Source organism: Rutidosis leptorrhynchoides, chromosome 9 (assembly GCF_046630445.1).
Source record: "Rutidosis leptorrhynchoides isolate AG116_Rl617_1_P2 chromosome 9, CSIRO_AGI_Rlap_v1, whole genome shotgun sequence".
NCBI lineage: Eukaryota > Viridiplantae > Streptophyta > Magnoliopsida > Asterales > Asteraceae > Rutidosis > Rutidosis leptorrhynchoides.
The window spans coordinates 133364346-133382447 of NC_092341.1; positions in this window are offsets into that span (position 1 = coordinate 133364346).

Here is an 18102-nt window from a genome sequence, read left to right on the forward strand (position 1 = left end):
TTGCAACTAAAATCTTGTCTTTCTTGAGGAATAATGCTATGAAATATATGTTCATTTTTAGCATTATCAGCAACGAACGAAGGTGATTACTTATGCGTCTAGACAATTGAAGATTCACGAGCAAAATTATACGACTCACGATTTGGAATTGGGTGCTGTTGTTTTTGCATTAAAGACTTGGAGGAATTATTTATATGGGGTCAAAAGTATTATATATACCGACCACAAAAGTCTCCAACATATATTTAATCAGAAGCAACTGAATATGAGACAACGCAGGTGGATTGAACTGTTGAATGATTATGATTTTGAGATTCGATACCACCCGGGGAAGGCGAATGTGGTAGCTGACGCTTTGAGTAGAAAGGACAGAGAACCTATACGGGTAAAAGATATGAATATAATTATTCGTACTAACCTTACTACTCAAATAAAGGAGGCACAACAGGGGGTTGTAAAAGAAGGAAAGTTGAAGAATGAGATACCCAAAGGATCAGAGAAACATCTTAATATTTGGGAAGACGGAACCCGATATAGGGTTGATAGAATTTGGGTACCATGGTTTGGAGATGTGAGAGAAATGGTACTTAAGGAAGCACATAAAACCAGATATTCAATACATCCCGGAGCGGGGAAGATGTATAAAGATCTGAAGAAACACTTTTGGTGGCTGGGTATGAAAGCCGATATTGCTAAATATGTAGGAGAATGTTTGACGTGTTCTACTACAACAACCTGAAATCCCGGAATGGAAATGGAAAAACATTACCATGGATTTCATTACTAAATTGCCTAGGACAGCAAGAGGTTATGATACTATTTGGGTAATAGTTGATCGTCTCACCAAGTCAGCACACTTCCTGCCAATGAGAGAAGATGACAAAATGGAGAAGTTGGCATGATTGTATTTGAAGGAGGTTATCTCCAGACATGGAATACCCGTCTCTATTATATCTGATAGGGATGGTAGATTTGTTTCAAGGTTCTGGCAGACGTTGCCACAAGCATTGGGGACTCGTCTAGACATGAGTACTGCCTATCATCCACAAACTGATGGGCAGAGCGAAAGGATGACACAAACGCTTGAAGTCATGCTACGAGCATGTGTTATTGATTTCGGAAACAGTTGGGATCGACACCTACCGTTAGCAGAATTTTCCTACAACAACAGTTATCATTCTAGTATTGAGATGATGCCGTTTGAGGCACTTTATGGTAGAAGGTGCAGATCTCCGATTTGTTGGAATGAAGTGGGGGATAAACAGATTACGGGTCCGGAGATAATACAAGAAACTACCGAGAAAATCATCCAAATTCAACAACGATTGAAAAACGCCTAAAGTCGACAAAAGAGCTACGCGGACAGCAAAAGAAAAGATATAGAGTTTGAAATTGGAGAAATGGTCATGCTTAAGGTTTCACCTTGGAAAGGCGTTGTTCGATTTGGTAAACGGGGGAAACTAAATCCAAGGTACATTGGACCATTTAAGATTATAGATCGTGTTGGACCAGTAGCTTACCAACTGGAGCTACCTCAATAACTCGCAGCTGTACATAACACTTTCCACGTCTCGAATTTGAAGAAATGTTTTGCTAAAGAAGATCTCACTCTTCCGTTGGACGAAATCCAAATCAATGAAAAACTTCAATTCATTGAAGAACCCGTCGAAATAATGGATCGTGAGGTTATATATATATATGTATATATATATATATATATATATATATATATATATATATATATATATATATATATATATATATATATATATATATATATATATATATATATATATATATATAGAGGGAGAGATTAAAGATTTGTCTTATCTTCTGACGTCGTCTTGGTTGAATTTAGAAAATAAAGTGCGTCTGAACTTTTGACGTAGAGGGTTAAATTCCGGAATTCAAGGAATTTCAAGAAAATCTTCGAAATCTATAAGATCTGATTCTTCGAGATTTAAGGAAATTAGGATCTATTTCATTAAATGTGATGATTGTTAAGGTTCAATGGAATGCTCGTAGAGGACCCGAGTTCACCTGGGAGCATGAAGATCAGATGAAGAAGTAATACCCGCATCTATTTCCAGAAGATTCGTCAACACCTTCAACAGCTTAAAATTTCGGGACGAAATTTATTTAACGGGTAGGTACTGTAGTGACCCGAACTTTTCCATGTTTATATATATATTAATTGAGATTGATATTTACATGACTAAATGTTTCCAATGTGTTAAGCAATAAAACTTGTTAAGACTTGATTAAATGAAATAAGTTTCATATAGACAATTGATCACCCAAGTTGACCGGCGATTCACGAACGTTACAAATTTGTAAAAACTACATGTTGTGGTATATATAGAGATATATATATATATATATATGGTTGATATGAGATTATGATGAGTAAGTATCTCACTAAGTATATTAACAATGTGTGATATACATAAGAAATGAGATTACTAAGTTAAGAAACTCGAAATGATATATATAACGATTATCGTTATGATAACGTCTACTAAATACATATGTATCATATTAAGATATTGATACACTATATTTAACATGATAAAATGATATTTAAATATATCATTAAGTGTGTTAACAATGAACTACATATGTAAAAACAAGACTACTAACTCAAGAATTACGAAACGAGACTTATATGTAACGATTATCGTTGTAACGATATTTTAATGTATATATCATATTAAGAGATATTCATACATCATAATATCATGATAACATAATAATTTAACATCTCATTTGATATAATAAACATTGGGTTAACAACATTAATTGAGATCGTTAACTTAAATGTTTCAAAACAACACTTACATGTAACGACTAACGAAGACTTAACGACTCCATTAGAATGTATATACATGTTGTGTTTTGATATGTATTCTTACACTTTTGAAAGACTTCAAGACACATATCAAAGTACTTCTACTTAACAAAAATGCTTATAATTACATCTTCGTTCAGTTTCATCAACAATTCTACTCGTATGCACCCGTATTCGTACTCGTACAATACACAGATTTTAGATGTATGTACTATTGGTATATACACTCCAATGATCAGCTATTAGCAGCCCATGTGAGTCACTTAACACATGTAGGAACCATCATTTGGCAACTAGCATGAAATATCTCATAAAATTACAAAAATATTAGTAATCATTCATGACTTATTTACATGAAAACAAAATTACATATCCTTTATATCTAATTCATATACCAACGACCAAAAACACCTACAAACACTTTCATTCTTCAATTTTATTCATCTAATTGATCTCTCTCAAGTTCCATCTTCAAGTTCAAAGTGTTCCTCATAAATTCCATAAGTATAGTTTCATAAAAATCAAGAATACTTCCAAGTTTGCAAGTCTACTTCCAAGCTTTCTAATCCATTCCAAGTAATCATCTAAGATCAAGGAACCTTTTTTATTTACAGTAGGTTATATTTCTAATTCAAGGTAATATTCATATTCAAACTTTGATTCAATTTCTACAACTATAACAATCTTATTTCGAGTGAAAATCTTACTTGAACTGCTTTCGTGCATGATTCTGCATCAAGAACTTTCAAGCCATCCAAGGATCCTTTGAAGCTAGATCCATTTTTCTCATGTCCAGTAGTTTTATCGAGAAAACTTGAGGTAGTATTAATGTTCATAACATCATTCGATTCATACATATAAAGCTATCTTATTCGAAGGTTTAAACTTGTAATCACTAGAACATAGTTTAGTTAATTCTAAACTTGTTCGCAAATAAAAGTTAATCCTTCTAACTTGACTTTTAAAATCAACTAAACACATGTTCTATATCTATATGATATGCTAACTTAATGATTTAAAACCTGAAAACACGATGAACACCATAAAATCGGATATACGCCGTCGTAGTGAAACCGGGGGCTGTTTTGGTTTGGATAATTAAAAACTATGATAAACTTTGATTTAAAAGTTGTTCTTATGGGAAAATGATTTTTCATATGAACATGAAACTATATCCAAAAAATCTTGGTTAAACTCAAAGTGAAAGTATATTTTTCAAAATGGTCATCAAGATGTCGTTTTTTCGATGAAAATGACTACCTCTTTAGTAATTGACATGTAACTTAAATTTCTGACTATAAACCTATACTTTTTCTGTTTGGATTCTTAAATTATAGTTCAATATGAAACCATAGCAATTTGATTAACTCAAAATGGATTTAAAATGAAGAAGTTATGGGTAAAACAAGATTGAATATTTTTGATCTTTTTAGCTACGGGAAATGTTTAACAAATCTATACAAATCATATCCTAGCTAACTTATATTGTATTATACATGTATTCTAATATATTATGTAATCTTCGGATACCATAGACACGTATGCAAATGTTTTGACATATCATATCGACCCATGTATATATATTATTTGGAACAACCATAGACACTCTATATGCAGTAATGTTGGAGTTAGCTATACAGGATTGAGGTTGATTCCAAAAATATATATACTTTGAGTTGTGATCTAGCCTGTGACGTGTGTACACTGGGTCGTGGATTGATTCAAGATAATATATATCGATTTATTTCTGTACATCTAACTGTGGACAACTAGTTGTAGGTTACTAACGAGGACAGCTGACTTAATACACTCAAATCTTTAAAACATAATAAAAATGGTTGTAATTATATTTTGATCATACTTTGATATATATATGTACATATTTGTATAGGTTCGTGAATCGATCCGTGGCCAAGTCTTATTTCCGAGGAAGGAAATATCTGTAAAAGTGAGTTATAGTCCCACTTTTAAAATATAATATTTTTGGGATGAGAATACATGCAGGTTTTATAAATGATTTACAAAATAGATACAAGTACGTGAAACTACATTCTATGGTTGAATTATCGAAATCGAATAGGCCCCTTTTTATTAAGTCTGGTAATCTAAGAATTAGGGAACAGACACCCTAATTGACGCGAATCCTAAAGATAGATCTATTGGGCCTAACAAACCCTATCCAAAGTACCAGATGCTTTAGTACTTCGAAATTTATATCATATCCGAAGGGTGTCCCGGAATGATGGGGATATTCTTATATATGCATCTTGTTAATGTCGATCACCAGGTGTTCACCATATGAATGATTTTTATCTCTATGTATGGGATGTGTATTGAAATATGAAATCTTGTGGTCTATTGTTATGATTTGATATATATAGGTTAAACCTATAACTCACTAACATTTTTGTTGACGTTTAAAGCATGTTTATTCTCAGGTAAATACTAAGAGCTTCCACAGTTGCATACTAAAATAAGGACAAGATTTGGAGTCCATATTTATATGATATTGTGTAAAAACTGCATTCAAGAAACATATGTCGATGTAATATATTTCTATTGTAAACCATTATGTAATGGTCATGTGTAAATAGTATATTTTAGATTATCATTATTTGATAATCTACGTAATGCTTTTAAAACCTTTATTGATAAAATAAAGGTTATGGTTGTTTTAAAAATGAATGCAGTCTTTGAAAAATGTCTCATATAGAGGTCAAAACCTCGCAACGAAATCAATTAATATGGAACGTTTATAATTAATATGAACGGGACATTTCAGAGCGCCCCATGGCGAAGCACTCGGTCGAATGAAACCCTTCTCGAGTAACTCTTGGGTTTGATTTAACAACTCTTGCATTTCCGTTGGTGCTAAACGATAAGGAGTTTTAGCAATGGGATTAGCTCCCGGAACCAACTCAATGCGAAATTCAACTTGTCTTTTCGCCGGAACACCCGGTAACTCGTCCAGAAAAATGTCTTCAAATTCATTTACCACCGGAATTTCACGAATGGGCAGTGGCTCATCACGAGTATCAACAACATGGGCAAGAAAAGCCATGCCACTGCTAACAAGAAAATGATGTGCCCGTGCAAAAGTGCATATCGGCATAAGTCTTCTTCGTTTGTCACCGTGAATAATTAACTCTACCCCACTAGGGGTCTTCACTCGAATAGATTTTTCATGGCATGTAATATCGGCTCTATTATGATCGAGCCAATCCATACAAACAACGATATCAAAATCACCCAAAGTCATCCAGATGAGATCAATTTTAAAGTTTTCGGCACCAAACACAACATTACAATTTTTACACACATCAACCACTAGCACCGTCTTGCCATCCGCTATTTCAACTTCTACCGGACGACTTAACTTAGCTAATGATTTATTAAGTTTCGGCACAAATTTTGGTGACACAAACAACAAGTTAGCACCACTATCAAAAAGTATCCTTGCCGGATTAGAATTAACCATGAAAGTACCTGAGACAACTTCGTTAGATTGCTTAGCTTCCTCATTGGTCATCAAATAATTGCGACTCCTAGCCGTACCCGCCACCTTCTCCAACCTCTTAACATTATCATTGCGCAAATCGGGACATTCCGGCCTCTTGTGACCTTCTTTACCACAATTAAAACAAGTGATTTTGTTTGCAGAGGATAGACTCATACATTCACGAGCCATGTGACCCTTTTGTCCACAATTGTAGCACGAATAAGAAAAATCCCCGGAAGCACCCTTCTTCTCACTACTAACATTACCGGAACCCTTCTTGTTCTTTTTGTTTGAAAAATTCAAATGGCTCGAACCTTCATTCTTTCTCTTGCCAAAAGTAAAGCCACTCTTCCTTAACACGAGCGCCTCGAAGCCTTTGGCCATATCAAACAACTCATCAAAAGTCTTTACCACCGTTACACTAATCTTCTCTTGATAGTTGTCATTTAAAATTCGATAGAAGTCTTCCTTCAACATTTTATCATTGCCGACGTACTCCGAGCAAAATTGGGTCTTGGACAAAAACACGGATTTGAGAGTGTTCAAATCCATTGACCCTTGCCTCAAGGAACGTAACTCGTCCTTAAGCCTAGTAAGATCGGCTGAAGTTCGGTATTCTTTGAAAAATTCGGACTTGAATTCATCCCAAGTGAATTCCATGCATTGCTCTGCACCATAAACTTGGAGCTTTGCGTCCTACCACAACTTTGTATCGCCCCTCAACATACCACACCCGTATCTTGTCTTCTTATAGGGAGGACATTCACGAGTACGGCAGGCCCCCTCCATATCGGAGATCCAACGGGCACTCTTTAGAGGGTCTCGTTCACCTTCAAAGGTGGATGGTTGAGAATCCTTGAAGTTCTTATAGAGAAAGTCCCGTCTTCCCGCATTATCTTCATGAAGAACGGCCTTAACTTGCTCCTTTACCACATTGACTAGTTGCTCGTCAATCGTATCTAGAAACATTTTCTTAACATCCTCGAGGAACTCCACCTTTTGACGTTTAAAGATGGCCTCAACTTTGGCCGTGAACTCAACGTCCTCACTCGTACTTCCATCATTGGTGTCGTGTCCATTTCTCATCTTCATTCTATAAAACAGAAAAGATTAAACAACGAAACTAAGGACTTAACACATACGCATATACATATACATCACACTACCCCATCTTGCTTAACATTCGTCGTACATCGCTTGTTTGACACGATTTGCACCCGTAACAATGGTAGCTATTCATTGTTACGCGAGCACGTCGCATTAACTTGCTAGTACAACACCTATCTCGCTTGATGATCGCTAACACAACACAAAACAATTAGCGCAAGGTTAGTTCACATAAACCTAAGCACTAATCAACACCCGGTCTGACCCGTCTCCTACAAGTCCCGCATAAAAACGCATACACAAATAAATCTAAGTCTAGGCACCTATCTCAAGTCGCCTAAATTCCTTAGACCATGCTCTGATACCACTTATAACGACTCAACCCTCATTATACTAAAATCACGACCCAAAAAAAAAAAATTTCTGGACCTGTACATCTGGATGGCATCCAGATTCCTGGACGGCATCCAGTACTGAAGGCCTGGACGGTGACCAGCCTTTTTGGACGGCGTCCAATTGGGCTAAAAAGTTCTGATCAGTTTTTCATTACGCTTGAACGAAAAACCTGCTTCCCGACACTTTTCAACGAAACCAATTATCACAACATATCAAAATAAGTAAAACTAATAGATTTCCAACATCGAAACGATTTTTACAAAACAGGGCCCACAACAGCCGTTTTACGAGTTTCGTACAAATCATGAGTTTAGACCACATTAGTTTAATTTCCAAACGACACTATGAGCATGGTGTTTGGGGGTTAAACTACTCAAATCTCGGTCAAACTCCAAAAGCTATCAAACCCAAAAGTGTCCCCTAAACCACAAGCGGGACCTCTAATCCAATCGAATGCCCTTACCCTTATCAACGCCGGAGCCTATAAAAAGATAAACAACGAGAGGGTAACCAAAACGCTTAGTGAATGCAATAATTATACACATACATATATAATATACCTACTTGCAACCACTTACACACATACCGCATACATACTAGCAACACAATTAGCTTACAATTTCAAGTATAAAGCTAGTAACCTCCAATACCGCAAGCTAGCAACAACAAAGGCATATATATAGTATGCTACACTACAACCCAATAACCATGGTTAACCAATTGAACAAGGGAACGGTGTTTAAAGACCGTCGAAGTTCATAACAACCATTAGTGCACTTAACACGTCGTACACTAACCCCATGGGTATCATGACCCTGAAAATTTCGACTAATTTTAAACCAAACTCTCGATATGATTTAATATCTTTAACAAGATAAGCAAAGTCTGTTAATCTGAGTCTCAAAATTTTTGAACTGTTTCATATATTCAATTGACCTTCGACTGTTCTCGACGATTCACGAATAAGAAATTGTAAATAGATACATGTATATTTATATATATATGTATACATAATAATTTGAAATATTAATTGAAATAATATATGAGTTAATTGTTGAAAATAAATATGTAAAATAATATGCGATATAATGAAAACTATTATTACAAATGTATATATATATATATATATATATATATATATATATATATATATATATATATATATATATATATATAAATATGTACATAAATACTCCTTGTAAATATATAAAATAATATTAAATCTATTTGTTTAAAAATATATAATATACATTTATGTGATAAAACTTGTTATTTAAAACTGATTATTTTTAGAGAGAGTGTAAATGGAAAATGAATGATTTTGAGCTTAATTAGTAAACGTCAGTAACACTCGGTTGATGTTTTGTTAGTTTTAATATAGATATTATACATGTTTATGAAGGATTGAAATAAAAGTTGGAGTGTAAATCGATTACGAAGATTTTAGATTTGTTAAAAATATTTTTACATTTTTAAGTTTAAATATTAGTACTCCGTACATATAAATTGGAACAGGAAATAAACAATTATCGAACCTTTTGATCCGGTTTCAAACAGTTAATGAGTGAAATAATTAAATATATTTAATCTAAAAATTTAGGATTTTTGGGAACCCTTTTATACAATAACTGTTTAGCAATGGGCACGAAATAGCACTTCGTGGGAAAACTGTCGGTAGGATACTTACAAGAATTGTCACGAGAATTGAATTATTGTCAAATTAGTTTACTGTGCGCGTGCTTCTTTTCTTTCCAATTATTGTTGACAAAATATGAATATATTTATTATTATATCAATCGAATAATACTATTATTGATTGAGGATTATTGTGTTCTTTAACTTAACATCACCTTTTATAGATATGTATATACATACATAACACATGAACCATTTATCTCTTTTCTTCTATATCTTGTGCCAACCGAAGCCATCATCTATACACCTCTTTGACCACCATCCATCATCGTCAAGATCACCATGATCAACCACCTTCACCGGACAACCACCACCACCAACATCGTCTTTATTATTTTTTATTTTTTTTGTTTTGTTTTTGTGCAACGAACAAGACAACTAAACCCATTACCACCTTCAACCTTGAAACCTCCATTTTTGCGAACTACTATCTTATTTTCTGTTTCTCTTCTTGAAACCACCACGACACCAAACACCATCGAACCAACCACTAATACACTCTTGTTTTTCTGTTTCTATTCTATTTTCCTGTTCTAGAACACACCACAACCACCATGATAACCCATCACCATTTTTGACGCTGCAGTCGACTATCATAAACAAACCACCACAATTGAACCAACTTGAAACCTTTCATCACCATGGTTAACTACTGTAGGTGCTGCATACATTTCTATTTCGTTTCAAACCACAAACCATGGAAACCCGTTTAGAACACCATCAACTCAATAATCAAACACCAAACTGTTGCATTGGTTTTCTGTCTTGATCACTATTACTGCTACAGCTGCCACGATCGAGCTTTCTTACTGTTTCTGTTTCTACTTCAGCCGTAGCCAAACCATCACCCTAAACCACCCTTAACCATCATTGTTCCTGCTATACTACTGCTGCTATTATTTCTTGATTCACCACTCGTTGCTACTGCTGCAACTTACTATTTATTTTCTGTCTTTAAAACCTTAAGTGAAGATGACAATGGTAATGATCATGTGATGATGAATAGAGATGAAAAGAATTAATGGTGATGATACATTAATAATTAAACCGAAACCCTCATTCTTATTTTTGGTGGCTGCTTTATCTCTCTTTTGGGCCAGACGATCATAACACCACCCATCAATTAAACATGGGCTCTTGATTTCAGAATGGGCCGTGTGCTTTTACTTTCCTGTTGGGCCGTATTCTTTTTGTTGGGCTGAATGATTAAAGGGAGAAGTTGAAATAGAAATGAATACCAGTTATTTATATTAGTATCTGATATTATATCAGAAAATCATAAATGGACGGATGGTAAGGAGTGTTGGTGTTATACTAGAGGTCAAGGGTTCGATTCCAGCTTGGGCTGTTTTTTTTTAAAGGCTTATTGAGGTAGTTTATTATCTCATTTATTATTATAATTATTATTATTATTATTATTATTATTAGTAATATTGTTATAATAAAATATTATTATTATCATTATTATTAGTATTACTACAAATAGATATTTTTATAAAAAAAAATACATTACAAGAATATTAATATCACATATCACTATAATTTTATTATTAACAAGATAGTAACTAAGCTATATATAAAATATATCAATTAATATATACATATATATATATTATCATATATAAAACCTAATATAAATTATTATTATTAATATGTTATAATTAAAGATAAACACTAGTTAAAATAAAATATATAAATTAAATATATCTATATCTATATAACAAATAATTTAACAAGTATATTATTAAAAATAATATATATGTTATTCGATTACAATTATATGTGTTAATATATATATGAATAATATAGGTTCGTGAATCCGAGGCCAACCCTGTATTGTTCAGTCTCGCCGTATGAATATTTTTACTACAAAATATCGTATTGTGAGTTCATTTGATTCCCTTTTACTCTTTACATTTTGGGACTGAGAATACATGCGCTGTTTTTACAACTGCTTTATTAAATGCTTTTGAAATATATTTTGAACTGCGAATACATGAAATGCTTTTATAAATGTTTAACGAGATAGACACAAGCAAAACATTCCTCGAATGAATTATTATGCAGACAGAAGTTCTGCGGATTATTATTGAATTATGTGGACATGATAATTGCCACCATTGAATTATGTGGATATGATAATTGCCACCATTGAATTATGTGGACATGATAACTGCCATCATTGAATTATGTGGACATGATAATTGCCACCAATTGAAGTGAATGTTATGTATCGAGAGAATGATTTTATACACAGGTTATGTGTATGTTATTTTTGTGCACAAGATATGTGTACGGTTACTAAGATTTATGAAAGATGATTTCGTACACGAGAAAGGTGTACTGTATTTAAAAGATATTGCATGTACATTACAGGTGGGTATAGGATTCGGGCCCATTTGTACCATGCAGGATTTAAATCTTGTGGTCTATCAAAATGATGAATTTTATTATTTTATGATAAACTTATGAACTCACCAACCTTTTGGTTGACACTTTAAATCATATTTATTCTCAGGTATTAAAGAAATCTTTCGCTGTGCATTTGCTCATATTACATGGAGTCGTTCATGGCATATAGAGGTCAGAATCTCGCAATGGGACCAACTGTTGAAGACTTCGTCCAGATGGATTAGGACGGGTCACTACAGGTGGTATCAGAGCGGTGGTCTTAGCGAACCAGGTCTTGCATTAGTATGTCTAACTGATAGTTGTTTAGATGCATTGGTGAGTCTGGACTTCGACCGTGTCTGCATGTCAAAAGTTTTGCTTATCATTTCTAGCCAAAAATCGTCTGCTTATCATCCTTAGGAAATTACCTGCTTATCATTCTTAGGGAATCACTTGCTTATCATCCTTAAAGTCTAGACATGTCTTACTGCCTCTATTGCATAGACAGTGTATAGATAAATTCATATCTTAGCGTATCTGTTATTGTTACCTTTGCCTGACAGCTTCCGTAGATTCTTTCGTAACTTATGGGATTTTAGTATTATATATACATATGTAAAAATTATGTATTGCAGGGTACTAATCTAAATCCTATAATCTATTTCTTATCGAAAATACTTCATCTGATCGTACGAGATGAATCTCTCAACCAGTTTGAGTCCCTAAGAATTCGATAGCTATTCCGATAGTTATTTCGACAGCTATTCCGATATGGATTTCCACTCGAGCTCCGAAAGCAGTGTAACCAGAATGAATCAACCAGTTAGCCATCATTTATTCTAGATGAATTAGAGACGGGTTCGTAGTCAACTTAATCAATGGAGACGCGAAGAAGGCGATCTTTTCCACCAACCAAATTGCCCTCTTGACGAATAACCCGAAGCACTTACCGGTGAATCAATCCGAAACACCATTTTCACCCTCATTTCCAGAGTAGATCGACATGATTATATTCTATCCACAATTCTAAATCTTATTCATCCGCTCGTTCAGACCAACAATCATCCCGGAATAATAGAAGAAGTCAACGAACTTCGCGCTCGAGTAATCAATTTGGAGAATATTGTGCAAAATTTACCAGCTTCAGCAACATCACTGGCATCAAAAGTACCATCAGTAACAGCACCAGTACAATCAACATTACACACCTCAACATCTCATTATGTATCTCGAGCATAATCATCAATCTGCGAATCATTCTACATCATTTATCTTCGTTCGACATGGCGATTATGTAATCTATAATATTTTAGATTATATATTCTTGTTCTAACGGTAAATCAAATGAGTTTAATATCATATTGACTCATTAAATCCATGATTACATCTGAAGAAAATATATATGTATATATATATATTTTCATAAAGGTTGTAACTAAAAATTCTTTCGTACAAACTGTTAATGATGAAAATATTTTAAAGGGTAGGTAATACCCGAGGAATATTTAGATTTCACATTAATAAGTTACACTGTACATTCTTTCAAATCTGATTCAACAGTCAATTACTATCCTACTTACATCCACAGATATACAAATCTGTTCACCACAGAATAACCATTTTCATCCAATTTCATATTTGGATTTTGATTTATCAGGATCCAACAAGTGGCATAATGAAGAAAACATTTGACAAAATAAAATTGGTTAGAAACAAACAAATTAACTATGAGAAATTTTGTTAAGAATCCACGCTAACTGTTCCTAGCTAATTGTTCCTAGCTAACTGATTACATTTTATTTATCGCAATTTAATTATCGCAAATTACCTTCTCGCAATTTTATTTATCGTCATTTAATTTTTGTTATTTATTTTTACGCACTTTAAATATCGGGACACGTATACAAGGTTTTGACATATCATATCGATGCATCTATATATATTATTTGGAATAACCATAGACACTCTATATGCTATAAGGATCGAGTTCGCTATACAGGGTTGAGGTTGATTCTACAATAATATATATAGTTTGAGTTGTGATCGAGTCTGAGACATGTACACGGGTCACGATACGTATTAATTAATTCGAATATTATATATTAAACTATATATGAATTATTGGACTGCTAACTGTGGACTATCGACTGAGGACTGATAACATTGGACAATTAAAATGAATTAAAATATTAACTATAACATATGAAACTAAACAATTCTTCAAGTTTGCTACTTGATTTCATCTTAAACTTCATTTGTATCTTGAAGATTACAATCTGCGTTCAAAATCTTTCATGATTCTTGAAAACACCTCAATCAAAAGGATGAACCAACTGCACTTCATCCACGGAAGAAAAAATTTATGCATATAGTTATGCACCTGAAAAATACTCGGAACCTGAGTAAACGTTTAACACGCATCTGTGCTAGCTCCTTCGGCATTGCTAATACCGAAAATAACCATGCAATTCCTTTTTAAAGTAGCCAATTTTGTCACAGCTCCAGCAAGTCAACTTCGACTTTCATTCGGATTAGCCTTATTATAGCCTTGTTATATAAGTCTGCCTTTCATCATCGTTGTCGGGGAACCTTTTATATTCCGCCACATCAGTAGTAAACTTACCAGTAACTTCATTACTCATTGGCTTAAAGTCTGTTCGAAGAACCATTATATTTATTCATTAAAACCTTATCATATATTCATCCGCATCTTATAACAAGAATTGCCATACCAATTACCGGGAATCAGCAAATCTGTATTGTGAGCCTCGCAACGTTTCCACATCAATAGTTATATGTATCCATATAACATTTATCTCTTAGAACTATGATCTTCCATTCTGAAATTCTGAAAAGCACCTAGTCTACGAATTAATACTCTGAATTTTGAAAAGTTGAATGAAGCAACAAAAACTGTAAACGATCTCAACAGCCAAAAGTTGATGATAAAGAATTGTATGTTGGCAAAGCTCAGAAAAAGTTTAAAACTGAAAAACTGATTGAGCAAACTACGAAGGAGTCTCTGAACAAATCACAAGGACTAAACTTGTACATTAAGAATCCTGATGATTCTGTTTCTGATGAAATCTTTAGCAAATACCTTGCTTCTGACTCCAAACTCTTGCGGACAAACCTTCTTCATCATCCATCGATATTAGAAATTCTAAGATATCATCGTATCTTTCATTATAAATATCCTTCATGTTTCTGAAGATATTTTTATAACTATTCTTATCTGAAATTATTAATCTCTTCGTGCTATCAGTGTTACATCATATAGAAACTGATTAGTTTCTATATTCTGTAAACTTTCGAGTTTAAAATATGAATGTTATTGAAGTAATGTTGGGAACTGATGCATGAGTTAGTATAATATAATGACACTTGATCAACGTGATTATATTACATTAAGTCATGTTGAGTTTCTAAATGGAACATGATGATTTACAGATTATAACGTCATCATGTGACATGTTACATAACTCTTTCATTCTGATTAACTTCTGAACATATCAAGAAACTATATTCTTGATAGTTCTATTCTCAGTGATTCAGGTAATTTTACAAATCAAATCGTGAGATTACGTTCTTTCTTGTTTAGAACGTTAAGTTCATTCGAAACTCCATATTTACGAATTCTAGACCATTACTCGTTTTACTAGAGGTCGGGAAGAGAATAAAAAGGAAAAGAGCTCCAAAATATAAGAGAAAATATAAAGCCCAATAACAACAAGGAGATTACAAATCGTGGATATTAGTACGGATAGAAATATAAAGACACGGTATAATTAAGAATAGTATCACCCTAAGGTAATAGTAGAAGTAAACAGATTCTTCTGATGGAAGATTGAAAAGAAGGATGACAGAAATGATAATGAGAAAAATATCAAGGATTAGAACTGGATTAAGCATTTTCACAATCTTTTGGATGTATGAACTAAGAAAGAAAGTATAGGAATGGTGAGAATAATGGAACGGAAGAGCTTAAATTATAGTGGAAATATCAGACAGGGTAATCGAGGCAGATCACCGTATTTAATTATAGAGATCTTAATTTCCTTATTCACTGAAGAATCAAATCTTTTAGATTTCGAAGATTTTCTTTAATCCCTTGAATTCCGGAATTCAATCGAGACAATGTTAAAAGTTAAGACGAACCTTATTTTCCTAAATTCAACCATGACTAGTCAAAAGTTATGATGAAACTTGTCATTTTCATTTCACTATTTAGTAATAGCTTCACTCGTACGTTTCACATGATCGAATCGTTTTATCTATATTAATCAATAATGATAAAACTCTAACTCATATTCATCATGAAAACATTTTTATTGTTAGCCATGACGACCTCACTCAAATTTCGGGACGAAATTTCTTTAACGGGTAGGTACTGTCATGACCCGGAAAATTTCGACTAATTTTGAACCAAACTCTCGATACGATTTAATATCTTTGACAAGATAAGCAAAGTCTGTTAATCAGAGTCTCAAAATTTTTGAACTGTTTCATATATTCAATTGACCTTCGACTGTTCTCGACGATTCACGAACAACAAATTGTAAATAGATACATGTATATTTATATATATGTGTATACATAATAATTTGAAATATTAATTGAAATAATATATGAGTTAATTGTTGGAAATAAATATGTAAAATAATATGCGATATAATGAAAACTATTATTACAAATGTATATATATATATATATATATATATATATGTATATAAATATGTACGTAAATACTACTTGTAAATATATAAAATAATATTAAATCTATTTGTTTAAAAATATATAATATATATTTATGTGATAAAACTTGTTATTGAAAATTGATTATTTTTAGAGAGAGAGTAAATGGAAAATGAATGATTTTGAGCTTAATTAGTAAACGTCAGTAACACTCAGTTGATGTTTTGTTAGTTTTAATATAGATATTATACATGTTTATGAAGGATTGAAATAAAAGTTGGAGTGTAAATCAATTACGAAGATTTTAGATTTGTTAAAAATATTTTTACATTTTTTAGTTTAAATATTAGTACTCTGTACATATAAATTGGAACATAAAATAAACAATTATCGAACCTTTTTGATCAGGTTTCAAACAGTTAATGAGTGAAATAATTAAATATATTTAATCTAAAAATTTGGGATTTTTAGGAACCCTTTTATACAATAACTGTTTAGCAATGGGCATGATATAGCACTTCGTGGGAAAACTGTCGGTAGGATACTTACAAGAATTGTCACGAGAATTGAATTGTTGTCAAATTAGTTTACTGTGCACGTGCTTTTTTTCTTTCCAATTATTGTTGACAAAATATGAATATATTTATTATTATATCAATCGAATAATACTGTTATTGATTGAGGATTATTGTGTTCTTTAACTTAACATCACCTTTTATAGATATGCATATACATACATAACACATGAACCATTTATCTCTTTTCTTCTATATCTTGTGTCAACCGAAGCCATCATCTATACACCTCCTTGACCACCATCCATCACCGTCAAGATCACCATGATCAACCACCTTCACCGGACAACCACCACCACCAACATAGTCTTTATTATTTTTTATTTTGTTTTGTTTTTGTTCAACGAACAAGACAACTAAACCCATTACCACCTTCAACCTTGAAACCTCCATTTTTGTGAACTACTATCTTATTTTCTGTTTCTCTTCTTAAAACCACCACGACACCATACACCATCGAACCAACCACTAATACACTCTTGTTTTTCTGTTTCTATTCTATTTTCCTGTTCGAGAACACACCACAACCACCATGATAACCCATCACCATTGTTGACGCTGCAGTCGACTATCATAAACAAACCACCACAATTGAACCAACTTGAAACCTTTCATCACCATGGTTAACTACTGTAGGTGCTGCATACATTTCTGTTTTGTTTCAAACCACAAACCATGGAAACCCGTTTAGAACACCATCAACTCAATAATCAAACACCAAACTGTTGCATTGGTTTTCTGTCTTGATCACTATTACTGCTACAGCTGCCACGATCGAGCTTTCTTACTGTTTCGGTTTCTACTTTAGTCGTAGCCAAACCATCACCCTAAACCACCCTTAACCATCATTGTTCCTGCTATACTACTGCTGCTGTGATTTCTTGATTCACCACTCG